This window comes from Hyperolius riggenbachi, chromosome 4 (genome assembly GCF_040937935.1).
Source record: "Hyperolius riggenbachi isolate aHypRig1 chromosome 4, aHypRig1.pri, whole genome shotgun sequence".
Classification (NCBI taxonomy): Eukaryota; Metazoa; Chordata; class Amphibia; order Anura; family Hyperoliidae; genus Hyperolius; species Hyperolius riggenbachi.
In genome coordinates this window covers 199515976-199543063 of record NC_090649.1, presented here as the reverse complement: position 1 = coordinate 199543063, position 27088 = coordinate 199515976, and the positions used below count along the sequence as shown (strand labels likewise).

The 27088-nt window shown below is 45.1% G+C and overlaps 1 protein-coding gene across 5 annotated transcripts in view; it reads left to right on the top strand.

The window, feature by feature from the left end:
* The first annotated feature begins 434 nt into the window (after positions 1-434).
* The window catches only part of LPP (LIM domain containing preferred translocation partner in lipoma), a 419710-nt gene continuing 393056 nt past the window's right edge, over positions 435-27088 (top strand). For 2 of the 5 annotated variants that reach the window (XM_068281219.1, XM_068281214.1), the window contains exons 1-2: positions 435-566; positions 16353-16452. The gene's annotated coding sequence lies outside the window, so the exon portion shown is untranslated. Of the gene's footprint in view, positions 567-16347; positions 16453-27088 lie in introns of all 5 variants that reach the window. The other 3 variants (XM_068281218.1, XM_068281216.1, XM_068281215.1) reach the window with 2 other exon arrangements.

Here is a 27088-nt window from a genome sequence, read left to right as displayed (position 1 = left end):
AAAATATTGCTCTCTTGTCCCTACTCACAGCACATCGCTCCCAGTGCACTGCGGTGATGCATTGGGAAGCATTATGTACATTTCCCCAGGATTTTGCACAATGTGGAAAACGACTGCGATTTTTGACAAGTGTGACCCAAGCCTGACCAGCTGCTACTGTACATCTGTCCAGTGTCTTTAATCAGGTTCTATGTATCTCACACTGTTTTTTCTGTGAGTATTCCTAAAGCAGGAGTCAAATGAAATCTCTAAAGGCTATCAATATTAAAACTGTAGTTAGCCATTCGAAATATAACACTTTTTATAAAGCTTATTTCTTTTAGCTCCCATAGTAATATACTTTTTAGCACTAAACTCCATCAGCAATCAGCAAAGCCTGAACCACACTGGGATGAGTAAGGAGTGTGCACATCTAGAGGCATGCCAGGGATGCTTCCTGAGATATAACGGCAGGAAATCCAAGATGGTGACTAGTAGGAAGTTTTCATGCTAACCGGTGAACTTGGAAGTGACACCCAGTCCAGAGCCTGTGACCAGCAGGTAGTCAGTGCAGCCAGTGGGCTCAGGTGAGTGTGAGGCAGGGCTTTGTTTCCGGCGGAGCCCCGTGCTCTCTGCAGCTTGTGTGTGAGAGAGAGCGGGCCCCGTGTGTGTGTGTGGCCGGGCTGTTCACAGGAATGCTGAGCTAAGTCCGGAAGAGCAGCATTGTATGACGTCTTCACACCAAGGAGGAAAACTCTGCCCTGAGGCTCCTCATGCCAGGCAGGCACGGCTTGCTTCTCCCATTCATGCCACTGTCGCCTGTGTGGTAATGACAGGGTGTGATGATCCACAGACATGGTTAGGGTTACCTGAGTCTGGCCATGCCTTTTCCGGAACTTATTGGAAGAGTAGCAAAAGTTTTGGATGTCACTGGTTTCCCCAATATATACATTTTTATTCTTTATAATTACACATTCAGTTGCCCTGTAATAATCTGTGAACTTTAAAAATGATTAACTTTTACTGAAATTGAAACAAATCTGAAGTAAGTCAACCCACTTCAGATTAGATACATACCTATGTAGAGATATGGTTCTGGATACTATAGAGCAGTGATGGCTAACCTTGGCACTCCAGCTGTGGTGGAAGTACAAGTCCCATGAGGCATTGCAATACTCTGACAGCTCTAAGCATAACTCGGGGAGGCAGAGGCATGATGGGATTTGTAGTTTTGTCAAAGCTGGAGTGCCAAGGTTAGCCATCCCTGCCATAGAGCCTTCCTGGTCCTTGGTCCCTCCGATCGTTCCAGCTCAGCTCCAGTTGAAGTTATTCGACTGGCTGTGTCTTTGGTACTCTTCGGGTAGCTTTCCAAAGTACTTGCTTTCCGTATTGCTTCCGAAGAAGGGCTCATCCATACTGCATAGCGCTAGGCACTAATCTACTTTAGGAGACCCACCAGGAAACCTCATAGGGAACAGTGCTTCGATCAAAGCACCCTTTTACAACACAAACCGTTGTGATTGGCCAAATAGTGTGGGCGAAGTTTATTACAACCTATTGGAAACCTAGCAATTTGAGAGGGCCGCTGTCCACCCAATCACGTTAGCTGATTTTCCATATGAGGTTTCCTATTGGGTCTCCTGAATAGCGCTTGGCGCTAGTCTACTTAGAAGTACGCCTGAAGGCTGCCCAAGGAATGCCAAAGAGGTAATCAACCTAGGTCAAATAACTTCAACAGGGGATGGCGCTGGAATGATGGGACAGACCAGGAAGGCTCTATGGTATCCAGAGCCTTCCCTCTACATAGGCTAGTATCTATTTTAACCTAAGTGTACATATACAATGTAGGTGGCTGCACAATTTACGGCATCATACAGCACCTGTGTTGGTCTCAGTTGAAACAACAACACTGCATTGCAAACCAAAATGTGTGCAGCAGTGTTCTTGGACCACACAGGCCTGAAGCGCACAAATCTTCCTCATTATAGCATTCTGTAGGTGCTTGCATTGCATCTCTTTCATGAGCATGCGTTATTCTTGCGCTTACGTTCATAATTTTGAATGAATAGGAAAAAACCTTTAGTTTTTGGCAGAAATGCAGCAAACAGTGCCGAAAAACACATCTGAATGGTCTCATTTATGTACTGTGTGCTTTTAAAAAGACAATCGAAGTGTGTACACATTATGGGAGCCCAGCCCATATACATTGTTTTAAATTTGGTCTGCTAAGTTTTCAAATAAAGGTATGATTATAATCCCCCCCCCTCCCCCATTGTTGAGTGGTGTGCACATGCTAGATGTCATTAGTTTGGGGCCACCTCGGCAGAGAATCAAGCTCGTGTAAAAATCCAGAGTGCAGCACTCTCCTCCTTACCCCTCCTGCTGGAGACCACTCCACCATGCACTACCTATGATACCTCCTGCCCATCATACTATGGATCGCTCTGCTATACCAGAGAGGTGATGTACAGCGCTCAGCTCCCAAATGTCACCTGAGGGATCAAGTTCCAACCTCTTTGGGTGACGACAGCTGTGCGTGTATATATGTCACATGTAGCAGTGGCTGGATAGTGTACTAGTTAAAGGACACATCCAAGAACACTAAAAATAAATAAATAAGAAAAAAATCCACTTACCTGGGGCTTCCTCCAGCCCCTGCCAGCCATCCCATGCCCTTGTCGCAGCTCTGCTCCCTGCTGGTGGCACAGGGTCCCCTCCAGTGCAAGATGTTCACTACGTCTGCGCGAGCGGCTCTCAGTCGCGCTGACATCATCCGGACTGTACTGCGCAGGCACAGCCCGGATGATATCAGTGCAACTCCGTGAGCCACACGCTGGAATGCAGTAAGATGCTGACCTGGTGAGGTTGGCATCTGCTGCAGGGAGGGTACAGGATGGCTGCCAGGGGCTGGAGGAAACCCAAGGTAAATTCTATAGTTATTTGGGTTGAAAAAAGACATGCTTCCATCGGGTTCAACCAGAAAATAAAGTAAAAAAAGTGGATTTTTTATTTTTAGTGTGCTTGGACCTTCCCTTTAACCCTCTGGGGGATAATCCCGAGCTGAGCTCGGGGTAAGCCGCCACAAAGGATTTCTCAGGCCCTGGTGGGCCGATTTGCATAATTTTTTTTTTGTTGCACGCAGCTAGCACTTTGCTAGCTGCATGTATATACCGATGCCGCCGCTCCGCACTGATTCGCCGCTACCCGCCGTGCCGTGCCGCTCCCCCCCCCCCAAGACCCCGTGCGCAGCCTGGCCAATCAGTGCCAGGCAGCGCTGAGGGGTGGATCGAGACTCCCTCTGACGTCACAACGTCGTTGACGTCTGACGTCATCCCGATCGTCGCCATGGCGACGGGGGAAGCCAAACGGGAAATCCCGTTCTGAACGGGATTTCCTGTTTGCTTTGATTGCCGGAGGCGATCGGAGGGGGTGGGGGGATGCCGCTGCACAGCGGCTATCATGTAGCGAGCCCTGGGCTCGCTACATGATTTAAAAAATAAAAAAAATTTAAAAAATAGTGCTGCGCCACCTCCTGGGCGATATAATTGTATCCCCCAGGAGGTTAAGGGCCCTGCCTCTGACACTGGAGACCTGAGTTCGAGTTTCGGCTCTTCCTGTTCAGTAAGCCAGCACCTATTCAGTGAGGAGTCCTTGGGCAAGACTCCCTAATGCTGCTACTGCCTATAGAGTGTGTCGTACTGGCTGCAGCTCTGCCTCTTTGAGTCCGCCAGGAGAAAAGTGCAATAGAAATGTTCTGTGTCTTGACACGGTCATAAGAACAAAGCCCTGAGGGTACCCAAAAGTCTACTATACAGACTAAAACATAACTTATACAGTCATGCTTAAAAACAATGTGTACACTGAATTAAAAATGCCTAATTGATATGCTTACTAGAATGATTAAACTCAGTACCATACTGGCTGACACTGTTCTGCACGCACGCGCGCTCGCTCCAAATGGCTAACAGCATCTCTGCATAAAAAGAATGTTTGCTCACCGTAGAAGGGCAAATGCATGCTACAAATGTGTGGCAACTGTAGACGTGTCCCCTAGACTTTATGAGATAATTTCTCAGTGAGAAACGGGAAATATGCATGCACACAAGCCAAATAAATGACAAGTGCGGTCATACATCTGCTATGGCGGAGCAGCGTATTATTCTACCATCTCTAGGGTGAGCCTTAAATAAAGATGCATATAACACAGCCCTGCCAGAGCTCCAGGAAGTACATTTATTTCCACTTTACCCCTTTAAACTTTTTCATGTATATGATCTTTTCTGTGCTGAAGTTGGAATTCCTCTGCATTTTGTAGTAACATATATCATGTCTATTTTCACAGTAGTCATGCTGCCATGAGTACATAGTTGGCCAGATAATGCTAAGTATACAACGGCGATGCTTACATTCATGTTCCCAGCTGTTCCTCACAAATGTACAGTAAATTCCTGACAGGAAAAAAATGTTGAAAGGTTTGTGTCTTTAAACCATAGCAGAGGAAGTGTAATTGACGGAATACATTTATGTACAGAATGGTTACCAGCAAACTTCTGCTCACATAATTGCTTTGTACAGATGGGTAAGATTGTGTGTTAGCACCGTGGTCTCAGTGATGCAAAGATAGATATATATCTATCTCTATCTATCTATTTTTTGTTTTTGTTTTAGGCACTTATGGGTGTTGACCCTCCAATAAACATCCTGCAGGAAAAGTGAAGGATCTGTTTGCTAAAGGAATGCTCCTGTATTTACATTAGATTCGTCCACACCATACTTAGCATTTTTGATGAAACTGGGAAAGGTTTCCATTTTTTTTTTTTCCTGGTAGAACTGATGTACCCTGATGCCCTTGTATACCCCACTTTCATCTAATAGTCCAACAGTGGATTTAATTAATACATTTTGTGCAGAAACAGTAAAAGTAACAATTCTCTGTGCATTAGACAGTTGTTAATTGTGTGTCTTGTGTGAAAATCTAGTGCGAGTACGTGTCCAACGATGTTGTTCACAGCATTGTTAGTGATCCCCTAATGATGGCTCCCTCATGGCTATCCACTATTATTATGCTATTGTAAACTGCCCAGCTAGGCCCCCCCCCCCCCCCCCCCCCGTAAAACACACACTCAGACTCACACACTCTTAAAGAGAACCCGAGGTGTGTTTAAAGAATGTTATCTGCATACAGAGGCTGGATCTGCCTATACAGCCCAGCCTCTGTTGCTATCCCGAACCCCACTAAGGTCCCCCTGCACTCTGCAATCCCTCATAAATCACAGCCTTGCTGTGAGGCTGTGTTTACATATGTAGTGTCAGTCTCAGCTACTCCCCCGCCTCCTGCATAGTTACGGTCCCTGCCCCCGTCCCTTCCCTCCAATCAGCAGGGAGGGAAGGGATGCAGGCGGGGACTGGAGTTCTGCAGGAGGCGGGGAGAGCAGCAGACTGACACTATAGAGATAAACACAGCCAGCTCTGACAAGCTGTTTGTCAGCAGCATGGCTGTGATTTATGAGGGATTGCAGAGTGCAGGGGGACCTTAGGGGGGTTTGGGATAGCAACAGAGGCTGGGCTGTATAGGCAGATCCAGCCTCTGTATGCAGATAATAATCTTCAAACCCACCTCGGGCTCTCTTTAATAAACAGTTACCGGAAGTAATTAGGGTGTATTAACACTAATGCGTTGTGTAGTAACTGACCGTGTCTTGCACACGGTAATGTGAAGCAGTTCAGTCTTTAAAGAGGAGCTGTTAGGTATAAGGTCTCAGAGAAAATAAACACATATGTCAGTAGCTAAAGATTGGCTGTACTTACATTACATATGCATTTCACTGTCCACGTTTGGATTTCACAGAATTTGTATATAGTATATGCAGAGATAGATGCTCCTGACAGCTCATGGCAGGCTCCATGTTTTTCTGTCAAATGTGTCATGTCCTGCCTGCTTCCTGATCACAGATAAGCTCGTACTTGAACAACACAGTGTGCAGTGAATATTAATGAGCCATGTGGCTAGGAACAATAGCTGACTCCTGCAGTGTACTCTGCCCGGAGATTTATCAGTGCTACGCCCTGGACTGATTACAAGCTGCTGTAACCTCTCATTAGCAGCCGAGGGGAGGGCCCCAGAATGCTTTGCAGTATAGTATGCGGCTTGCGTCCTCTTGGGTTTTAACAGCCTTACTGATAAGCACACATCAAAGGTAACTGAGATTTTTATCTTCACTAATGGCTTTTTGGCTTCCTTCTAAACTGTTTAACACAGGAGAATAGAGGTTTAAATTAGCTTCTGCAGCCTGACAGTTACTCTTTAAACGATTAGTGCACTTCATCAGTTGCAATGGAGCTGATTCTGTTTTTACAACAAAATGTTTTTGGTTGCCTTATAAGTATATAACGCAGCACAATGCAACACCATAGTGTAAAACTAGCCCTTAATGTAAAGGAAATTGGTGATGAAAAAAACACAAACCCTTCTCCATGCAGGGTCCTTACCTGCGGGAGGGGGAAGCCTTGGGCTCCTAATGAGGCTTCCCCTGTCCTGTTTAGCCTCTGGGATCCATCACTGTCAGCACTCGAACACCATGTGCGGCAATATTTACAATCAGCACTCCTGCGCAGCCGCAGTATCCACTTTCCCATCCGGCTCCGGCGGAAATAGCCAAGCCCAATCTGGTCCGCTTTACTGCTCAGTTGACTCACACCTGACCAGTAGAGCAGACCTGATCTGGCTTGGCTATTTCCACCGGAGACGTTCGGAAAGCTGATGGTGTGCCTGCGCAGATTGTAAATATTGCCATGTGCTACTTCGCTTGTGCACAGCTTGTCGGCACTTGTTGGGATTCTTGGGGAGCCAGTGCTGGATCCCCGAGGATGAAGAGCATGGGTGAAAGCCTCATTAGGATCCTGAGGCTTCCCCCTCTCAAGGCAAGTACCCCATAGGGGCACTTTTTTTTTTTTTCTTACAGATTCACTTTAAAGGAAACGCGAGTTTCAAAAAAAAAAATAAGTTAGAGATTTACCTCAGTACCTCTGGATGTTCCAGATCATTCTCCAACCCTTCTGTACCTTACTGATGCCAGTGGGCACTGTTTTCTTCTTTGCAACCACGCACCCATGCATGTACAAGGGTGGCCGCCACAAGCAGGTGCACTTACGGCCAATGTCTGCACAGTAACGCAGAGCCGCTTATGCTCAGAGGAAAAAGCTGTGCACGAGCGGCTCTGTGCTCAATATCAATGTGATTTCAGCAGCATTTCAAAAATCTATTGCATTCCACTACAGTTTAAATCTGTGCGGCCATCGAAAGCTCACTGCTTCCGCCACTACTCTATTGATGGAGAACATAGGGATGGCAAATGAGGTGCAAATAATTTAAATTGAAGGCAAATAATTTAAAGAAGTATATCTAGGAGCTTCCCTCTACCAAGGTAAGTATCTAATTTTATGACCTTAAATTCCCACAGGTTTGCTTTAAAAATTCCTTAGACTGAAAATAAAAATTAGACTCCATTCTATGTTACTAATGTTTTATTTACCATTAGTGCTACTACACATACAATTAATTCTCTAATAAAGTTTGGGGTTTTTTTAAATTTTTTTTTTTTAGTTCATATAGTGTGCCATCCGGGTGATAGGCATTACATATCCTGTCCATATGGGGTTTGCCATCTTCCCCAGCGGAGACCGCAGCTGCTGCAATTTTAAGCTCCAGCAGATATGTCGCACGCCTACGACCGCTGTTATACATGCTGGGAGCTATAGTCCATCGATTTGAGTACATCTGCTGGTCTGGAGATGTAGTCGCATGGACGGACTGCATATCCGGCATGCATTGCAGCGGCCAGGAGCACAACTCTGCTGGGAGGTTGATGTTGCGGTCGCTCCCTGGGAAAGGTGGCAAACCTCATACGGATATCAGTAGATTAATGCTGGAACTCTTTAAAGGGACTCCGAGCAGTGCAGAAACTATGGAAAGATGCATATCATTTTAAAGCTCTCTTTCTCCTCTTTCCAATGATATATAAACCGCCACCCTACGCCTTTTAGTTTTCGCTATTTTCGCGATTGAAATTGCAGCGTTCATTGCTTTCATCTGTGCCCTTTCTTTCTGTACACTTTTTATCTTGACTCTTGTCTTATCTAACTTATTTCATTCCTGTCTGACTCAAGGCATACTTTAATGTTAAATGAAAAAACTTATCTGAATAAGCATGCTTATCCTTTTTTAGATGTGACTCCAAGTCAGGTGAAATGAGGGGAGTCAGATAAAACAAGTCCCAACTATCCTGGGTATCGCCAGATCTCTGTCTAGATTCTCTAGAACATTAGGACATCTCATTTTGTCTATTGTGTAGTATAACACTGTAATCTGACAAGATAGAAATACATTAAAGTGATCCTAAAGTAAAAAAAAAAAATAATTTTTACTCACCTGGGGCTTCCAATAGCCCCCTGCAGTTGTTCGGTGTCCTCGCCGTGTCCCTCCGATCCTCCTGTCCCCGCCGGCAGCCACTTCCGGTTTTGCCGTCAGGAGCCGACAGGCTGGGAACGCGAGTGATTCTTCGCGATCCCAGCCACAATACCGCCCCCTATGCTGTTATATGCTATAGCAGCATAGAGGGCGATATTGTGGCTGGGAATGCGAAGAATCACTCGCGTTCCCAGCCTGTCGGCTCCTGGCGGCGAAACCGGAGGGACACGGCGAGGGCACCGGACTGCTGCAGGGGGCTATTGGATGCCCCAGGTGGGAAAAACTTTTTTTTTTTTTTTTTTTTTTTTTTTGACTTAAGGTTCGCTTTAAGATCTACTCTCTGTTTCTAGAGAATACTATGTAAACCTTTTGAGTGCATTTCTTACATTTAGGCTCTGTTCACAGTGGTCAGTTGCATTTAAGAATAATTTTGCGTGTCAGCTCACTGCTCAGTGCCCATACAATTCTATGGGCCTGTTCACAGTAACGGATCGCATTATTCTAACTCGCTGCATGCAGGCTTTGAATTAAAGTCTATGGCCAGTCTCCATTGCAGTTCAGTCATTGTAATGCGTGAGTTATTCAATTGAGTACTGTGAACCTAGCATGAATAATGGAGTAGTACTGGTTGTCTTAAGGTAGCCATACATATAGCTATTCTGATTCAGTCGACAAAACGGTTGACTTTATTAAGGAATCAACTTCAGTATGGTTGATCAAAAGTCGATCGACTAGTAACCCACTCACTACAAATGATATCCTATGCCAGTGGTTCTCAAACTTTTCCGGGTCAAGGCACCCTTGATGACTCTGAAATTTTTTCAAGGCACCCCTTAGCAAAAATAATTATGGTTGCCATATTTTGCATTAAATATTGCCAAACTACTGTATATGTATTACAAACACCATATGAAATATTCCCCCTCTAGTTACATAGCATCCCAGTTAGGCAGGCAGTGTCCCCCCTTAAGGTAGGTAATGAAAAGCTTAAGTTAGGAAATGTCCCCCTTTAGATAGGCTTCATCCATGTTACACCTCTAGTGGTCCCCTTTAGTGTCCCCCTTTGTCCCTACCAGGTGGTCAGTGTTCCCCTTTAGTTAGGCAACATACCTCTTTAGGTAGGCAGTAGCCCCATTTAGATGGGCAACAACCCCTTTTAGGCAGACAATTACCTCCTTTTAACACCCCTGCCTTTCTTTAGGAAAGCAACATACCCTCCAGACTGATTTATGTTTGCAAGTTAAAGGAGGACTCTGCCTTATTATGCTTAGGGATTTATGGAAGGGTCTCTGAGTAATCATGTTTGATGATTTTAGAGGGGAGAGTCCTGCCTTAAATCCCCAAGCATAATAAGGCAGACTATCCCCTAAATTCATAGATAAAATTATGCAGCACTTCCCCTTTCAAATACCAAAAATAATGAGGTATAGTTCCTCAAACATACTTAGGAGTTCCCCTCTAAGAAATGCACTGAGGGTGCTGGAGAGAAAAGAGCAGGGTGAGGGGTGCTAGGAGCAGAGTGGAGCAGAGTGTGAGGGGTGCTAGGAGCAGAGTGTGAGGGGTGCTAGGAGCAGAGTGTGAGGGGTGCTAGGAGCAGAGTGTGAGGGGTGCTAGGAGCAGAGTGTGAGGGGTGCTAGGAGCAGAGTGTGAGGGGTGCTAGGAGCAGAGTGTGAGGGGTGCTAGGAGCAGAGTGTGAGGGGTGCTAGGAGCAGAGTGTGAGGGGTGCTAGGAGCAGAGTGTGAGGGGTGCTAGGAGCAGAGTGTGAGGGGTGCTAGGAGCAGAGTGTGAGGGGTGCTAGGAGCAGAGTGTGAGGGGTGCTAGGAGCAGAGTGTGAGGGGTGCTAGGAGCAGAGTGTGAGGGGTGCTAGGAGCAGAGTGTGAGGGGTGCTAGGAGCAGAGTGTGAGGGGTGCTAGGAGCAGAGTGTGAGGGGTGCTAGGAGCAGAGTGTGAGGGGTGCTAGGAGCAGAGTGTGAGGGGTGCTAGGAGCAGAGTGTGAGGGGTGCTAGGAGCAGAGTGTGAGGGGTGCTAGGAGCAGAGTGTGAGGGGTGCTAGGAGCAGAGTGTGAGGGGTGCTAGGAGCAGAGTGTGAGGGGTGCTAGGAGCAGAGTGTGAGGGGTGCTAGGAGCAGAGTGTGAGGGGTGCTAGGAGCAGAGTGTGAGGGGTGCTAGGAGCAGAGTGTGAGGGGTGCTAGGAGCAGAGTGTGAGGGGTGCTAGGAGCAGAGTGTGAGGGGTGCTAGGAGCAGAGTGTGAGGGGTGCTAGGAGCAGAGTGTGAGGGGTGCTAGGAGCAGAGTGTGAGGGGTGCTAGGAGCAGAGTGTGAGGGGTGCTAGGAGCAGAGTGTGAGGGGTGCTAGGAGCAGAGTGTGAGGGGTGCTAGGAGCAGAGTGTGAGGGGTGCTAGGAGCAGAGTGTGAGGGGTGCTAGGAGCAGAGTGTGAGGGGTGCTAGGAGCAGAGTGTGAGGGGTGCTAGGAGCAGAGTGGAGCAGAGTGTGAGGGGTGCTAGGAGCAGAGTGGAGCAGAGTGTGAGGGGTGCTAGGAGCAGAGTGGAGCAGAGTGTGAGGGGTGCTAGGAGCAGAGTGGAGCAGAGTGTGAGGGTGCTAGGAGCAGAGTGGAGCAGAGTGTGAGGGTGCTAGGAGCAGAGTGGAGCAGAGTGTGAGGGTGCTAGGAGCAGAGTGGAGCAGAGTGTGAGGGTGCTAGGAGCAGAGTGGAGCAGAGTGTGAGGGTGCTAGGAGCAGAGTGGAGCAGAGTGTGAGGGTGCTAGGAGCAGAGTGGAGCAGAGTGTGAGGGTGCTAGGAGCAGAGTGTGAGGGTGCTAGGAGCAGAGTGGAGCAGAGTGTGAGGGTGCTAGGAGCAGAGTGGAGCAGAGTGTGAGGGTGCTAGGAGCAGAGTGGAGCAGAGTGTGAGGGTGCTAGGAGCAGAGTGTGAGGGTGCTAGGAGCAGAGTGTGAGGGTTGCTAGGAGCAGAGTGTGAGGGTTGCTAGGAGCAGAGTGTGAGGGTTGCTAGGAGCAGAGTGTGAGGGTTGCTAGGAGCAGAGTGTGAGGGTTGCTAGGAGCAGAGTGTGAGGGTTGCTAGGAGCAGAGTGTGAGGGTTGCTAGGAGCAGAGTGTGAGGGTTGCTAGGAGCAGAGTGTGAGGGTTGCTAGGAGCAGAGTGTGAGGGTTGCTAGGAGCAGAGTGTGAGGGTTGCTAGGAGCAGAGTGTGAGGGTTGCTAGGAGCAGAGTGTGAGGGTTGCTAGGAGCAGAGTGTGAGGGTTGCTAGGAGCAGAGTGTGAGGGTTGCTAGGAGCAGAGCAGCAGGCAGAAATTGTTGTACTGAGGACGTGGGGGGAGGGCAGACAGCGTGGGCTGACAGTAAGGAGAAGGCATTATCTCACTTGTCACACACATTCTACGTTGCACATGCTTTGTCTCTGCAGTCCCTGGCCTGGTGAAGATCCTCTCTCTATTCCAATTCGTACACTCCCGCCTCGCACCACTAGCTGTTCTCCGTGGGGAGGCGGGGCTACTCGGATAGCCAGGCAATGTAGATTAATCCTCTCCCCCTTGCCTTCCACTGTGCTGTCAAACAAAGTACAGGGGGCGGGGTAGGGATCCTCTCTCGCTAGCTCTGCACGCATACACAGCCAGCCTGCGTTTGTGATAGTACAATGCAGAGCAGGACTTTGAAGTACTGCAGATTGCAGAAGATTAGAACAGTACTGGGAGGGCAGCTGCGGCACCCCTGGGATGAGTTCACGGCGCACCAGGGTGCCGCGGCACCCAGTTTGAGAACTTCTGTCCTATGCGATTCACCTTCACTTTCGATTTGACCAATGTTGTGCCTCCATGCTCTGAATGCAAACATCGATTCAGAGTCGATTGAATGACATGTGAACAGTAGCCGATTCCTGTGCAATCGACCTATATCTAGCATCCTCCTCAATTGACTAAGCTGGTCGATTCGACATGAAATCAGCCACTTTGTATCGATTGGGGATTCTGGAACACACTCTATACTCTCTGAATTCTATAAAATGGTTGAATAGTCAATCGTACAGCCAAAACGCTAGATGTATGGCTACCGAAAGTGTACCTCTTGGTAATGTCATAAAACTTTCTTAAAAGTGCAAGTTTGGTTTTGACGCATTCTCCTGCAATATACTGTATAACAGAACCGCTTAATCAATAGTGCAGACACACTGGTACTTTTAATTTTGTCTAATTTCTGAGTTTTTTTTTTTTTTTTGCTATAAAGTAAGTGAATACAGATGAGTTTCTTGAGTCAAATGCGAGGGGGAACACGCACACGCAAACACACACGAACACGCACACTTTTTAAATGATTTAGGGCCATCCATTTTTTTTTTTTTTTTTTTTTAACTGCAGCCACTATGCTATGGGCTGAAGGGAACAAATGTGCATGCTACATGTCCTGTTTGTATGTCCCAGGTGCATAAATAGAAGGTTTATAAATGTCAGTAGTGCAGGAAGTGGTTAAACAACGTTTGAATTCCTCATAAAAATACATGCAGTGTAAATGCAAAACAGGGGGAAGGAGCTCTTATCAGAAAGAATTAAAATTAGAAAACACGTTTCCAGGAAACCTACAGTACTGAGTTACGTGAAACAGTTTTAGAATGAATTAAAAAAATGGGGAACAATAATCTTCCAGATTTCCTTGCAGTATTTGAAAACTTTAGTTGAGCTTAGAGATAATGCATAGGTTTCTGCAGACTATATGTACTTTTTAAAATTCTTTTTATGGAGCAGTTACATATTTGGTTTAGCTTTTTAGTTAGTGAGCCCCTTGAGCACACTTGTCTGTCCTAGATTTTTCCCATACTTGGTGCTACAGTGGAATCAACATATAGTAAGCTTCAAGGGACCCAACAAAATGAGTTTACTAAATCAGTGTACAGAATTTGTTATACATGGTATATTCATGCAGGTGCGTGGCTGAGAACAGAGTTTACTATAGCCTGAGGTTTACTATATCAGAGATTATAAAATTCTACTGCATTATCTCGCTGGGTGTAACACGAGGTCCTATATGGGGAAGTATTAGGTGATTTTGTTTCCCATTTTGGGTATCTTGCCCCCATGCCTGTTTAACGCTGTGAGTGTGGGATTTGGAGTACACCTTGGTAATAATCTCTTTCTACTGGTGTGTAAACATGTTCTGCATACATGAAAGAAGAAAGGCATCTGGAAAAAATGCAGGGGATGGCAGCTAGTAAAATATCACTAAAATGATGCGATATTCCACTACTGCTAGTAAAAAAAAAAAAAATTGTTTAGTTTTACGGTAGTTCTTTCGTTTTACTATGCCCAAACCTATCCCTGCTGTGGGTAAAAACCTAATCCCCCTCCTGTCTCCTAACCCTAAAAAAACGCTCTTCTGTGCCTTTTTTTTTAGGCTGCAAAATAAGCCTGTTTATTTATTTTTTTTTTTTTTTTGTACTCTGCATACACGTTTCTCTCATGTCACCTCTGGTACACTTAATGGTGGCCATACACGGTACAATAAAAACGTTCAATTTTCCCGTTTATTCGATCTAAATGATCGAATTGAATGAAAATTGAAAATTATCTTTTTTTTCGATCAAGAAATTCGAACGATTATCCCGTGGTGTTTTTTTTTTTTTTTTATGGAAAAATGATCGGACATGCTGAAAAAATCTTTATATTCGATCTAACGGAATAATCGAACTAAATTATCTAATTGAAAAATTGTACCGTGTATGGCCACCATTAAAGAGACACTGAAGCGAAAAAAAAATATGATATAATGAATTGGTTGTGTACTATGAATAATTACTAGAAGTTTAGCAGCAAAGAAAATATTATAAAGATTACAACTGGAGTTTCTTAACTCTTCCTGTACTGGAAACAATTAGGCTGATGTATCTGATCTTAATGGTTTTTTTCTTAGCTGTACTACACATACAAATCATAATATCATCTTTTTTTTTTCGCTTCAGTGTCTCGAAGTCTTTCCTCTATTGCTATAAAAGTTAGGATTTTGTCTTTTAACAATATGAAGATAGTGTTTTTTATACCTAATCTTCCGAACCATATCCCTATATTGTGTGTGTGTGTGTGTGTGTGTGTGTGTGTGTGTGTGTGTGTGTGTGTGTATACGCGCGCGCTCGCTATAGGTGATTTTTATAAAATCACATCAAGTGATAACACACACTTGGCATTACATTGGCAAGGGCTTTTAAAATCCTGATCGCTTAAAGTTGCAGTGTGATCCAGCCTTCACCCTGTATTCCCAGTTACTGGGAAACTATATCATTGTTATGACTGTTAGGTTGCCGGGGGCTTCATGCCAAGTAGCAAGAAATCTGGCAGATCCTATTGTCATTCCAAACCAGAACCAGGAGTACTGGACTTACTTCGTGTACATAATTCCGAGTCAAGTAATATCTGACTAGCAGAATTGTAAAAGAGGAAAAGCCTCTTTCCAGGATTTGTGAACAATCCCCCTCCCAGCTTGTGCCTGTCCCTCCCCCCCAAATAAAGGGCAATATGAAACAATATAATTTCTCCAACCAAGGCAAAAAAAAAACTTCTATCCCAGTAGATCCTAATGGACACAGCAAATTATATGAAGCAGATTGAAGGAATACAACCTGGTCTCAAAATGGCCAAAATAGCTGTGCTAATCATTAACCACTTCAGGCCCACAGGCTTTACCCGCCAAAGACCAGGCCGTTTTTTGTGAAATGGGCCACTGCATCTTTAAGGCTAAGCTGCAGGCCCCCCCCCCACCCTTTTCTCCCCACCAACAGAGCTTTCTGTTGGTGCGGGTCTGATCACTCCCCCAGTGTTTGTGTTTCTGTTTTTGTTTTGTTAATCAAAAATTTTTTTGGTGTAGTTTTGTGTTTTTTTTTTTTTTTTTTTTTTTGTGTGTGTTTTTTTTAGCCTCCTCCCTCCCCCCCCTCCCCCACCAGCCAATCCCAGTTCTTCTCAGCTGTCCATAGCTTCAGCCTATGACAGGCGATCACCTCCGATCACACAGAGGGGACAGCCGTGTCACACGGCTGTCCCCAGTACAGTGCTGCTGCAGATCGCAGCGCTGTACACCCTAATTAGACGGCGGTTTCGCCATCTAACAGTCTCCCAAGCGGCGGTCGCTGGGAGACTGAAGGTGGAGCCCCGCCTTCCAAGCAGGAGATGCGTGCGCGCAGCCTGCACACTATCTTGTGCAGTAGCCGGCCCCAGGTCTCGACGCCAATTGGCATTAGGCGGTCCTGGGGCTGCCGCGGCGGTTACGCTCGTTGGTGTGACATGATCTTGAGGTAGTTAAAGAGCGCCTGTCTTTGATGCTCAAAAATAACAATGATTTAATTTGTTTGTTATAAGTGAGAAAATCAGCAATTTAAATTGACCTTTTCTCATCAGCTCACCCCCCCTTTCGAGGTAAGTGCTTGAAACCATGACCCCAGTGGGGGGAGGGGGGGAGAGCTTCAAGTACTTACCTTGTTTTAGTGCAAGTGGATGAGAAAAATATATTTCAATTGCCGATTCTTCTTTCTTGTTACAAAAGAAGTCGATCATTGCTCTTGAGCGTGCTACAGGTGCTCTTTAAGTAAGCCGCACTGGAAATGTGATGTGGTTTAATAGGCTTCCGTACACAGGCGAGACTATCTAGTATTCTGTGCTATTTGAAGCCTCCCATCCACCTTTTTTTTGTTTGTTTGTTGTTTTTTTTTTTACTTTTAATAAATAGAATGAATGTTCTGGATAGAGCAACTGTTCAGCTTAACAGTTGGAGAGTAATGCGTAATGTAGGGTATGTTTTTTGCTTTGTCTTTTGAAAACAGTGCAATTACAGGCAACCTGTTTCTTCCAGTGAAATCTCTGGATGCTAATAATCTACTAATAAGTATCTTGAGAAATACTAATCACTGTTCTCCTTTGTCTCAGAGCAGGTGCAGTTTTCCACAGCACCTCGAGAATTGGCCGTAAATAATTCTCCAATGCTGATCCATCCAAAGAGATTTCATTTAATCACAAGCTACCTTTGTAAAGGTATTACAGTTTGTTGACCTGATATAAACTTTCTATAAAACAGTTTGTGCCATTTTGAAGTGTTGTGTGTATGTATATGACATTAACAACGATGGCTTTTCCCATAAACAGTTGAATTTCAGGTAGGCATCTTAATGCACAGGTAAAAATATCTTATTTGCAGTCTGTCTAGCTTAGCATGTATTCAGATGGCCCTGGAACACAAAACAGCAAGAATAAGCAGGTCTGTGCATTTTTTCCCCCCCATGCATCTGCACAGCATAACATGGGCAAGCCCAGTGACCTCATTCTGCTGCCCTCTCCTGGAATTAACAGCACACTGTTAAAATGTGATTTTTTTTTTAAAAAAAAAAAGTCTGGTACCTATGGAGAGGGATGGCTTTGGATCCTATTGACATGGGTGTCCGCACGTATGGCAAATTGGAGCGGCTGCCTTCCCCCCCCCCCCCCCCCCGGCCGAATCAGTGACGGCGCCCCTAGCTACCCCACACCTGACTCAGCGCAGTGAAGGGGGATCAAGCAGGCATAGCGGTGAAGGAGTGACATCACCCCCCTCTTCCTTCACCTTTGGGCTCCCCCTTACTTGCTAACACCCCCCCCCCCCCGCCTCCATAATGCACCGGCGGGTGCAGTGCAGCAGAACACTTCCTCTATTCCCTGCTAACGAGGAAGGCTCTGTGCGCAGCAGGTCTGGTCGGTGACGTCAGACCAGCGGCGCACAGATCTCCCTCGTGCAGGGGAATAGAGGAAGTGTTCTGCTCTGCCGCCGGCCGCCGCATTATGGAGCGGGGAACGAGGAAGGGTGAGTCCCAAGGTGAGGGAAGAGGGGGAGACTCCCCACCCCCTCCCTACCCCGCCGCTGTCACTAGCTGAACTGGGGAGTCCCTGTCACTAGCTGAACTGGGGAGGGTCCCTGTCACTAGCTGAACTGGGGAGGGTCCCTGTCACTAGCTGAACTGGGGAGGGTCCCTGTCACTAGCTGAACTGGGGAGGCTCCCTGTCACTAGCTGAACTGGGGAGGCTCCCTGTCACTAGCTGAACTGGGGAGGCTCCCTGTCACTAGCTGAACTGGGGAGGCTCCCTGTCACTAGCTGAACTGGGGAGGGTCCCTGTCACTAGCTGAACTGGGGAGGGTCCCTGTCACTAGCTGAACTGGGGAGGGTCCCTGTCACTAGCTGAACTGGGGAGGGTCCCTGTCACTAGCTGAACTGGGGAGGGTCCCTGTCACTAGCTGAACTGGGGGGGTGGCCCTGTCACTAGCTGAACTGGGGGGGTGGCCCTGTCACTAGCTGAACTGGGGGGGTGGCCCTGTCACTAGCTGAACTGGGGGGGTGGCCCTGTCACTAGCTGAACTGGGGGGGGTGGCCCTGTCACTAGCTGAACGGGGGGGGGGGGTGGCCCTGTCACTAGCTGAACGGGGGGGGGGGGTGGCCCTGTCACTAGCTGAACGGGGGGGGGGGTGGCCCTGTCACTAGCTGAACGGGGGGGGTGGCCCTGTCACTAGCTGAACTAGGAGGCACCTGTCACTACCTAAACTATCCAGCCAGGCCAGCCCAGCATTACCGCCAGCCAGGCCTTTTCGGCACAGACATTATCACCAAGCCAGCCAAAAACAGTATTGCCAGGCACAGCAGCCAGTACAGGAGAATTCAGAAGCCAGGTGAGAGGTGTCTACCATATTAAGGGGGCATTCTGCCTATTTGTGAAATGCTGTCTATGTGCCTCATGATTGCTGAGTCGGTCATGTTGGGGGCCTCATGATTGCTGAATTAGTCTAGAGGCTATGGAAAAATCTGAATCATCATCATTTCTTAAAACAGAAAATGAAACTGGGAGGTTCTACAAAAATGAATACACTTTTCAAGTAGGATGGATGAAATTGTTTATCTTCAGTTAATTTTCAACGGGGATTTTCCAAAATGTTCATGTAGGAGTTAAAACGTTTGTATTTAGTTTAAATTGCTGTTGGCACTTTGCGATAGATAAGTGCCTTCTGGGTTGCAGTTTGAGCACTCGACCTCCAAAAAGGTTCGCCACCACTGTCCTAATCTAATGTCCCACCATTGTTAAGTTCATGTAAACGTGTCTCCACCAGCGACCACACCCACATTCTGGTCCATGACCACACCTCTTTTTCGACGCGGCGAGGCATGACGTAGCCTCATTTTTTACACACACACACACACACACACACACACACACACACACACACACACACACACACACACACACACACACACACACACACACACACACACACACACACACACACACACACACACACACACACACACACACACACACACACACACACACACACACACACACTACCCCCCCCCCCCCCCCCCAATTTTTTTTTTTTTTTTTTTTTCTGCGGACGCCCAGGCCTTTTGAGCCTTCCTTGTCCCCTTTCGTTGTTCCCCTGATGTTCCCAGGTGCAGTTATGCCATCTCTGGGAGCACTGAGAAGGCGTTTCCATTCAATCTTTTAGTTATTGGAGCTAGCTTATATCTAGGGCGACTCCACCAGTGTTTTGTTAGATATTAAATTTTTGCTTTGTAGACTTTGCAAACAATTTTAAACCTAAGCTAGCCTAAAAAAAAGACAAAGTAACGCACAAAAAAAAAAAACTCCAACGCTCTGTGACAGACTGGTGACTAGAGGTGACCAATTCAGAATTGCTTCTAGGAGAATTCATGGGGAAAGCACATACTTGATTTATCAGGTGATTAATTTGTGCTTCTCTAATTCTCTGCTCATGATCTACCTACACAGGTAGTAAATGTGAGACTTGTTCACATGACTTCTATTTATTTATTATTATTTATTTATTGTATTTATAAAGCGCCAACATATTACACAGCGCTGTCCATTTAGATATACAGATGGAATATGGGTATACATCTAGATGGATAAGCCTATGGGAGCCTTCTCTGTACTTCTACGTTCTTGTTGCTTCCTAACGTGATGACTGACCCCCTTTCTGGTTGTCACATATTGAGGAATAAGCAGCAGACATTTGTAGGTTATGATGAATTTCCAAACGTTGGTTTTAATGGCTCTGAAATTCTGTGTGCCGTGGAGAATTTTTTTTTTCTTAAGGAAATGAGGGAGTAAATTTGAATAGATTTGACTTAAGTGTTTTTTTTTTTTTTTTTTTTTCCTTCTGCTTTTTGGAATTTGTTCCTCAGCTTGCGCAATGTACAAATCTGACCTCTATGAATCAATGGACAACTTCCGTTTAGTTCCTAAAGGAGATCTGTGTCATAAAGTTTGTTCTTGCAAAATGCAGACATTTCAAAATAAAATACTGCTTTAGCTGATGTTCCTCTGAACATCTGGATGCAACTAGCCCACATGCCTTTCCTTCCCAGTATGTTTGACTTGTTCCATTTGCTTTATTTGCAGGAGTTGTGAGCTAATTTTAGTTGTGAATGCTTCTTGTGCAGTTTTTGCTTAGTACATTTTAATGTTTTTTTGGGCAGTTTCTGTGATGGTGTCCACTAAAAATAAAAGGCTTTACCATGCACAAAACTGTGTTTATTACATGTTGCCATGGTAAAATGACTAGTAGGAAGATAATGTTGCTGGTCTGCAAGAACAGAAATGCATGCGCTCCATACTTGCTGTATAGCAGTGCCACCTTTTGCAAGGCTGAACTGTACCCTCATATCAAAGTATACTTGCCTACCCATTCCTAAATTATCAGCAGTGGACTAATTCACATTTAATTTGGATGTCACTTTGACGAACCGGAACTAATAGGACTTTATTTTTTTTTATTTTGCTGACCACTTCATTGACAAACAATATCTCAAATGTTTGCCATCTGGAGTTTTTAACCACTTAGGCTAAGTTCACAGTGGGACGTTAAAGTCGCACGTTAAAACAGCATTCAACACAGAATAACTCACTGCAATGAAAAATCAATACCCCGTTCACAGTGCACACGTTGCGTTGGTGTCTAGCGCTGCACGTTAAGTAAAAGTGCTGCATGCTGTGCGTTATACACGTTATTAGCTGCATTGGACTGTTTGCACATGCTCAGTAATGACTTGGAAGCATACCTTTCATTGGCTGTATTTTTTACTGTATCTGCTGTATGCGACGGTAACGCTGCGTTGCGACTTTTGGGTTGCGTTGTAAGTTTGCGGTGCGACTTTAACGTCTCATCAAAACGCAACGTCCCACTGTGAATCTATCCTCAATGTTTCTGGTACAGTATATCTCGGAGCAGTGCTTTTCAGCGCTGCTAGCTTTGGGCGCAGCCAGCGCCGCCATAGACTGTAATGGGAATCGGTCTATAGCGGCGCTCAGTGAGGAAGGTCGGCTCCGTCAGAAGACGGAGCCGAAGTTGTTTAAAAAACACAATAATTCGGCCTCCAGCAATCGCTGGAAGCCGAATTATTTCATTCCCCCACTATCCATGTCGGCCTGGAGGGGGAATAGTAATTAAAACGCCCCGGACTTGTGCAGAAGCAGGACCAGCCATTTAACAGCTGGATCCTGCGCCCAAGTCTACCAGCGCCGTATTCAAATGTACGCGTATATCTATGCCCCCTAAAAACTTCATCTAAGCCTCGGGAGAGTAGATATACACACTCTGCCGCCATCGATGCTGTGCACGCTCCCTCTCGCTCATGCGATTCCATTCATTGTTCTAGGTCCCCCATCAATGATCGCGGCATTAATGAGATGCCTGTGGTTATTTGTATATGCTGTAAGTACACTTGCACTCATTACTTCCTTGTTTGTATCCTAAAAGCACAAGCAGGAAGCTGAGTGAGGACATCTTGGGGCCAAATAGTAAAACTACACCTACATCCATTTTATTTTAATAAAGGGACCCACACATAATTTAAAATGAACTCTTTACCTCCCACACGCTCTTACAAATGCACCAAAAAAATGTGCATACAAAAATACAATTAAAAATACATAGTTACCTTAGGGACTGAACTTTTTTTTAATATGTATGTCAAGAGGGATTATTATTATTATTATTATTATTATTATTATTATTATTATTATTATTATTATTATTATTATTTATTATATATTTTTTTTTTTGTATGGGATTGTAAATAGTGATGGATGCAGAACTGAAAAAAATTCACCCTTTTATTTCCAAATAAAATATTGGCCCCATAAATTGTGATAGGGTCATAATTAAAATGGTGTAATAACTGAGACAAGTGGGCAAATATAATATATGGCTTTTTATTATGGTTAGCATGTATTATTTTAATACTATAATGGTCTAAACTGAGATACATATTTTTTTTTTCATAGTCTTGTTTTTTTTAAAATGCATTTAGGAAAAAAATAATTCTCAGCAAAATGTACCGCCCAAAGAAAGCCTACTTTTGTGGTGGAAAAATCAAGATATAGATCATTTCGTTGTGATTAATAGTAGTAAAGTTATTGGCGAATGAATGGGAGGAGCACTGAAATGTGAAAATCGCTCGGATCTGTAAGGTGAAAATACACTGAAGGTTGAAGTGGTTAAAGTATGTTGGCTACCTGGCTCATTGGATTTGACACCTTCTTATTGTCAGACTTGGTGCTCCAGAATCTGTGGTGCCAATATCAGAATAAAAGGAACCTATAGGTGGATGCAAACTTTAAACAGTCACATAGAACAATCTTTGTATATGATTTTGGGTGATGGGGAGTAAGTGCTGTAAAGACACACTGCTCTGCTTCTAGCTGTGCAGTGTGTTCTATTTTATGGCTGAGGAGGAAGGAGGATGAGTGAGAGGCACCTTACTGTGGCATTTTCAAAGGAAGTTACTGCAGCAAAAATTGTATAGTAGTAATTCATATCACCAGAGAGAAGCTATTGACCTCTATAGACGTGGGCACTGTGCTGTCAGTTGCCAGGAAGCCTCATCTATCACGCAAAACCAAAGTCCGGCCCCCAAATTATACACTTGACACTGCTATGACCACAATTAACATTGCAGTATATGTGGCACCCATTTTACCAGCTGGCTACTGTAGCCCAAATTACCTGCTTTTTCTATGGACACCTGTACGCAATGTAGAATTTTAGCCAAGGGAAACCTAAACTGTGTATGTAGCATTTGCTCTATGTATTTTCTCGTTTTGCAATTTGTTGTTTGTCTTAAAGGTCCTGGATGCTCAAATATGTTTGTGCATGAAATGTGTACTTTTTAGTCCTTTTTCTAAAATAGACTGCTCAGTACTGTATTACGCTCCCCTTCTTGCGTGTGCAAGTAGCTGCACAGAGCAGACTCCATTGTACCTCCTGAGGATATTACACCTCTGCTAACGAGATAACTGATAAACCAGTACACGCTTGTTGGGGGGAAGGTTGACCAAGTAGCAAATTTGAAATATTTAAAAACTGCCTTGTGATTAGAAATATTTAGATCCCTAGTGATCAACTGGATGCTGAAAAAAAGCAGTTATGGTGCTGAACCAAATCACCTGCTTTAGTTGTATGCAGGGCTGTGGAGTTGGACCAAAAATCCACCGACTCCGACTCCTCAGTTTAGGATTCCACCGACTCAGACTCCACGACTCCGACTCCTCTAATTTGCATATTACAATTTTGTTGATTAAAAGTATGTAACATGAAATTCGTCTCTTAACTGCCAACGCTTAGGAATTTTACAAGACAACTGAAGTGAGAAGGATATGTAGACTACTATATTTATTCCCTTTAGACTAAAACTAGTCCTTGGTAAGAGTACTTGTAAAAGGTACAAACCGGAACAAAGAACATCTATCAGGCCCTAGGCAATGTAAGTGTGGGTACATGTAAGAATGATGTACAGGTACTCTGCAGGGGAATGAGGAGATTGTAAACAGACAACACCTCTGTGTTCAATGTGCACAACAGTGGATTCCCTGCAGCTCTGTGGGGAGTGCATATGTAGAGTACTACTGTGTAACAAAGTAAACCTGAGACAGATGAAATTAAAGTTTTATACATACCTGGGGCTTCCTCCAGCCGCCTTCAGGATAATCAGTCCCTCGTTGTCCTCCTCCACCACCTGGATCTTCTGCTATGAGTCCAGGTACTTGAGCCACTCAGGTGTAGTGCGCATGCACACACTCCGCCGCCAGGAGCATACTACACCTGTGCAGCACTATTGCGCAGGTGCAGAATGTTCCTGGCTGTGGGGGCGGCATGCGGCCGGACAGCGCTGACTGGCTGAATTACTAGGACTCCTAGCAGAAGATCCGGGTGGTGGACAGTGAGGGACTGATTAGGCCCGGTTCACACTTGCGGTGGCCCTCCGGAATCGCCGTGCCGGAGCCGCACCGCTTGCAGAACGGACGGAACTGACGCACGGCATAGCAATGAAAGCCTATGCGTCCGTTCACATGCGTCCGTTCTGCCGAACCGGAGCCGGACCGGATCCGGGCCGGATCCGGACTCCGGCCTCCGTTCCAACATGCGCTATTTTTTCATCCGGCTCCTCCGGCAGCCGTATCCGGGGCGGAGCCGGACTGCACCATCCGGCCAATACAAACCGATGGGAACCGGAGAGCGCACAACACACTGGCTGAGAAATCCGGATGTTCTACCCCACTTCCTATGGGGATTGTTGCGGCGATATTGGATGGGGACACATGGGCAAGCATTTTGGAGTGGAGCAGCACAGCTGGATCCGGAGATGTTGGCAGCATGTCGCAGGTGGAGGTGAGTGCTAAACAGCAGAGGGCCTGATTCCACAGGTCCCCCTTCTGCTGACCTCCCAGACCCCAACATTTTTTTTGTTTTTAACGTAACTTTTGCCAAACGGGTCCGGATCGCATCCTGATGGACACCTGATGCAACCTGACCAGATCCGGATCGGATCCGGATCAGAACCGTACGGTTCCGATCCGGATCCGGTCCGGATCCGGTCAGGTCATCCGGTCCGTTTGGCAAACAACCGCAAGTGTGAACGGGGCCTTAGCCTGAAGGGGGCTGGAGGAAGCCCCAGGTATGTATAAAACTTTACTTTTTCATCCGTCTCAGTTACCCTTTAATTTGTAGTCACCAAACCAAATTTTAATAACATATCAAATTATTTGATTTCATCAGCAAAGGGAGTGCATACATTTGCATAAATCAGCATCAATGCAGAATTATTTCCATCTCGTTGACCATCTCTATTAGTGACATGGCTACACATCAGGCTTTATACTTACCGCATAGATGTTATTTAGTGTATATATAAGAGATTCCAGTGTACACATCATATATACAGTCACAATCAGATATGTATATCTGACTTTAAAAATACGGGGACTGCTTTATTGAAGCAGCACAAGTAACTAATTTTGATTGGTTTATTTCATTTTTGTAGACTAAGCACAGCTATTACTGTATATATACATTATTTTTAATGACTTTTATCTGAGAAATAGAACATTTTATCATATTTTCTATTTTAATTACAGTTGCAAATTCATTAGGAGTCCGACTCCTAATGAATTTGTAACTGTAATTAAAATAGAAAATATGATAAAATGTTCTATTTCTCAGATAAAAGTCATTAAAAATAAGGTATATATACAGTAATAGCTGTGCTTAGTCTACAAAAATGAAATAAACCAATCAAAATTAGTTACTTGTGCTGCTTCAATAAAGCAGTCCCCGTATTTTTAAAGTCAGATATACATATCTGATTGTGACTGTATATATGATGTGTACACAGGAATCTCTTATATATATATATATATATATATATATATATATACACTAAATAACATCTATGCTGTAAGAATAAAGCCTGATGTGTAGCTGTGTCACTAATAGAGATGGTCAACGAGATGGAAATAATTCTGCACTGATGCTGATTTATGCAAATGTATGCACTCCCTTTGCTGATGAAATCAAATAATTTGATATGTTATTAAAATTTGGTTTGATGACTACAAATTAAAGGGAAACTGAGACGGATGAAAAGTAAAGTTTTATACATACCTGGGACTTCCTCCAGCCCCCTTCAGGCTAATCAGTCCCTCACTGTCTTCCACCACCCGGATCTTCTGCTATGAGTCCTGGTAATTCAGCCAGTCAGCGCTGTCCGGCCGCATGCCGCTCCCACAGCCAGGAACATTCTGTACCTGCGCAATAGTGCTGCACAGGTGTAGTATGCTCCTGGCGGCGGAGTGTGTGCATGCGCACTACGCCTGACTGGCTCAAGTACCTGGACTCATAGCAGAAGATCCAGGTGGTGGAGGAGGACAACGAGGGACTGATTATCCTGAAGGCAGCTGGAGGAAGCCCCAGGTATGTATAAAACTTTAATTTCATCTGTCTCAGGTTTACTTTGTTACACAGTAGTACTATACTTTACATATGCACTCCCCACATAGCTGCAGGGAATCCACTGAGAATGCTGTGCACATTGAACACAGAGGTGTTGTCTGTTTACAATCTCCTCATTCCCCTGCAGAGTACCTGCACATCATTCTTACATGTACCCACACTTACATTGCCTAGGGCCTGATAGATGTTCTTTGTTCCGGTTTGTACCCTTTACAAGTACTCTTACCAAGGACTAGTTTTAGTCTAAAGGGAATAAATATAGTAGTCTACATATCCTTCTCACTTCAGTTGTCTTGTAAAATTCCTAAGCGTTGGCAGTTAAGAGACGAATTTCATGTTACATACTTTTAATCAACAAAATTGTAATATGTAAATTAGAGGAGTCGGAGTCGCGGAGTCGGAGTCGGTGGAATCCTAAACTGAGGAGTCGGAGTCGGTGGATTTTTGGACCGACTCCACAGCCCTGATTTTTAATGACTATTATCTGAGAAATAGAATATTTTATCATATTTTCTATTTTAATTACAGTTACAAATTCATTAGGAGTCGGAGTCGGTGCATTTTACTCCGACTCCAGGCACCCAAAATTGCCCGACTCCATGACTCCGACTACACGACTCCACAGCCCTGGTTGTATGGAGGGTAAGGAAGAAGAGTTTAGCCATTCAGTGGTGGTTTAGGTGCCCAGCACTGATGCCAAAATTACTTTGGTTGTGCATTCAGGCACCTTTAAAAGATTTCAACGGTGGTTTGGGCTTTGGAGGTGAAGCTGAAGGCATAGGAAAGAGCTTTGGTGTAGCCAAGAAGCTGTAGGTCCTCGTGCAAGTTTTACATTGGGCCCCCCAAGCACTATATACATAACAATTGATATGGCATACTAAAACCGATCAAGGACACCACAGCGTTAGAAGTGCAAGAAGGGGATTGGAAACAAGTGTGTTAATGATTACTACTATTCAAAAGCATCTATAGAAGTGAATATTGTCAGCAGAGGACCAATACATGGCTAATACTGTGGTTGAGGAAGGAAGGACCCGTTGGGGGCACCGATGCGGTTGCAACCTCTGCACCCCCTATTGCTACACTAGTGGGAAAGAGGAATAAACCTACTATAATTTATGCAGTTATTTTCTATTTGGGAGTGAGATCTCTACTGGAAGCCTTGTAGCTGCTCATTGACTTCTGGCCAATGCTTCTAGGCATTTTTTTTCTTTTTATCTCTGAGCGTTGTAGAAGCTTGTAGTCTTGTTTTGTTTCTTACTGTTACGTGGGCTGATTGTATTCCCATAAATGTTTCTCACTGCACTATTAATCACTAGCACTTCGGCACATAATTTGGTA